Source organism: Guillardia theta (assembly GCF_000315625.1).
Source record: "Guillardia theta CCMP2712 unplaced genomic scaffold GUITHscaffold_428, whole genome shotgun sequence".
In the NCBI taxonomy this organism is placed as follows: domain Eukaryota; class Cryptophyceae; order Pyrenomonadales; family Geminigeraceae; genus Guillardia; species Guillardia theta.
In genome coordinates, this window is record NW_005434257.1 from 387 (window position 1) to 4,191 (window position 3,805).

Genomic DNA, 3,805 nt, shown 5'->3' on the forward strand with positions numbered 1-3,805 from the left:
TTGATTTGGCGCCATATCACCTGAGAGCTCTTGAGATTTCATTTGCATGCATGTTCATTTCAATTCTCATATTGACCATATGATCTTCTTTCATTTGCCTTTCCCATCAATCATCTCTTCATTTTCATTTTCTCAATTTCTCAACGGCCGATTTTTCATCAATTTCAATTCTCATTTCAATTCTTGCGATCATAGGTCTTGTATCTTGCGATCATGATGGAAGGCTTCACATCCTAACCTGCTTGACTTGACCTAGAGTTCCTTGAACAGTCTTCGGGAGAAGAAGCTTGATACCACGCCACGCCAATCATCTGATTCTACTTCTCAATATCAAACCTTCCTGCCAAGGTTCTCCCTCCCTGAATCAGAGATTGGTGTAGGCGATTGCTCGTTGATACCAGCTGTACGATGAACCCCATTGTATTCAAGCTGGGATGAATCCCACTGAAGTTCAAAGTTGCTCCCAAAGCGCTGTCTCCAGGCAGTCTCTACAACTACAGTCAGCACACAGTTGCGACAGAAATCATACTGCGTTGATTCTGTAGAAAATCTTTCCCCCCATGTCCTGCAACTGCGCCTCCCATGGCTGACTTCACTCCACTCAACCAGCATGAACTCCACCCTTCGCGTACTACATGTCAAGATGCTCACAGAATGCCATCGTTCTCATTAGGATGAGAGTCATCACTGTAGCATACCCCTTGAGCGTTGAAATCTTCTCCAAATAGAAACGAACCAATTGCTTTCCACCTCGTAAACGGCAGAATTTTCGTGAACAGGTCCGCAGGCTGAAACTTAGTAGAAACTTTCACAGGAAGTAATTCTCCCTCATCCACCATGAGAACAGCAAACTTAGCACGTAAGTCGATGTGCTTCAGTCTAGAATATGCTCGTTTCTCGGTCAACAAACGAATACACGGCTCATTATCCAGCAGGAGCATCGTCGGACGTTGCTGACAAAACCCTAACTGTTGAAGTAAGCTTCGATACATCTTGATATGCTTGGCGACTACCGATGTCGCATAGATTTCTGCCTCTGACGATGAAAGTGATATGACTTTCTGCGCTTTCGAACCATATGAAATAACTCCTCCGTTCATTACGATAGCCCATCCGGACTGACTTCGTCGCGTCAAGACATCCGTCCCCCAGTCACTATCACTCGCAGCTACGAGTTCATTGTGAAACACCTCCTGATTAACAGATACACCTCTCTGATGGTAAACAATACAAATATCTCTCGTCGTGTACAGATACCTCGCCAAGTGAACCAATGCATCCCAGTCACGCACTCTGGGTGCCCGTGCAAATCTGCTTAAGAGACTGACCGCGAAGGAAATGTCAGCTCTTGTCCCATTAGCAACGTACAAGATTGTTCCAAGAAGAGCCTGATATTGTCTCACCGAGAACTTATCCAACAATTCTCCCTCTAGATGATAACTCCGCATGTACACTCCAGGCAAGATAGTAAACACTGAACGAAGAGCTATTCCAAATTTCTCAACCAGCTGTTCAATAAAATGCTTCTGACTCAAGGTAATAGTTCCTTTCGTCAAATCTTGGTGAACACGAATACCCAGGAATGTACCTGTAGCTTCACTACCAGAAAAGTCGAATACCTTGCTCAAGCAGTCCAAAAAATAATTACAGATTTCTTGATTCTCACATACCAGAAGAAGATCATCCACCCATGTCGTGATGAGAATTCTTGAGCCGTTGTGTTCATATCTGTAAATGATTTCATCATGGCCAACAGGTTCCGCGCCCAGACGCAGGAATTCTCGAGACAGCTTTTCCCACCATCGTCGCGGAGCCGTTCGCGTCCCATATATCGCTTTGGTTACTTTGAGCAAAACATTCGGAGGCAAAGCCATGATGTCAGGCGGTATCATGAACATCGGTTCGTTCAATTCACTGTATAGGAACGCGGCCGCGATATCTCGGAAGGCGATAATCCATCCATTTCCTGCCGCTATGCTGAGTAACAACCGAATGTTATCCATCGACGTCGTCGGCGCAAACAACTCCTCGGACGTGGGTAAAAGATTGCCCATCACAACCAACCTTGCTTTTCTCTTCAGAATGTTGCCATGTAAATCTTTCTTTGAGGAATAAACCCACATCGCTCTCGCAAGTATTTTGCCTCGTGTTTCATCAGACCTCGGGACCACTTCCCAAACTCGCCTTTCTTCCATCTTCTGAATCTCAGCTCGTTCAGCTGCCTCCCACAATTCTCTATCCTTGTGCAACAACATCTCCCTTCGATTGCGAGGATCTGCCGTCGAACTCGAGTCTTGTCACAGTACTGATGGCGGAGCTCGCGACAGAAATGCTGCAGAGAGTTTGACAGCTTCCCATACAGGAACAACTAGCGCCATGTTGGTGACAAGCATACGAGAGTCTGGAAAACATTGTGTCAACTCACTTGGACCAAGATCAATACAGTCTGGATCACGAGCAACATCAATGTCATCCCCTGGCTCCATGAGTGGAACCACATCATTCCACCGTTCCCGTCTCAATGGTATCCATCGTGCAGAGTGCTGAGAAGTAGTCGAACGATTACCCTCGTCCAATACGAACAGTACCTCTTTTCCATCGCCGTTGAGCACCTTTCCAGGTACCAGCTGAGATGACAGAGGAGACTTCCTGTGCATAAGAAAGACATCGGGATTTCCTCGAACTGTCTTTTCCACCAGCTGCGAAAGGATGTTATCCCCCTTTTGAGGAAACGCTCGAAAGTAATAATCGTTACACCCTGTCAACTCGAAGACATTCTTCGGCAAAACTCCTGATTGTAGCTCATCCCCAGGCAACAACTCAGATGTCTCTGCCTCCGACATAGCAATCATGGTAACTTCCTTCCCCATAGACAAAATCCGTACGTTCTCACTGTCCGGATGGATTAATATCCAGTACTTGTCGTCAAACGTAACACGCACCAAGAATGTATCATCTTTGAAGACAACTTGAGTAATCGTCCCCGTTCGAACCTTCCCATCATCCATTACAACTTCAGCCCGCCTGTTGATGAAGCGGTTTTCGGCATCCCGTCTCTGCTTACGAAAGTCTCGTCTGGTACGACATGTTTTGGTCGACGACGCTGCCTCTGTATCCGTATGATCCGCATCCTCTCGACCACCGTCAACCATCACTGTAGGCACATAATCTTCATCGCTGTCCTGGCACACCATCTCAGCAGCCCTTACTCCCTCATCATCCGACTCCAGTGAATGATCCTCCAACCGTGTTCTCTTTCGACGACCACTAGTCCGAGCATTCACTGCCTCTGACCGTTCATCTTCAACACCCTTGACAGGCGAATCATCCTCCATGTCAATATCGTGCTTTACCACCACTTCAGGATCCTCTTGCCAATTCATCCGTCCCGCACGTCGAAATGGAAAGAAGAATTCATCACAGGTCAGATTATTCGTGTGATAGATTTTGTTGTCGTCAACACACCATACCAAGTAGCCAATGGTATGCCCAGGAAAAGCGTTTGCATTTCCGAGCATAATGCCCTGTTTAGCTGGATCTTCAATCTTCGAACTGCGTACATTATTCTTGAAGAATGTCATACACCCAAAGGTCTTGAGAGATTTGAAGTCGAAAACATCTCCATTATAGATTGTATACGGAGAAAGATTGCCGAAATTCCTGAAACTCGGGAGAGCATTGTACAGGTACGTAGCCTGCATAACAGAAAATTCCCATTTCTCGATAGGCAAAGCACTCTGTTTGAGCAAAGTTCTGTGGATAGTACTGACTGTCGCTAGCTGCGGTGTCTTCATGCATCTTCTCG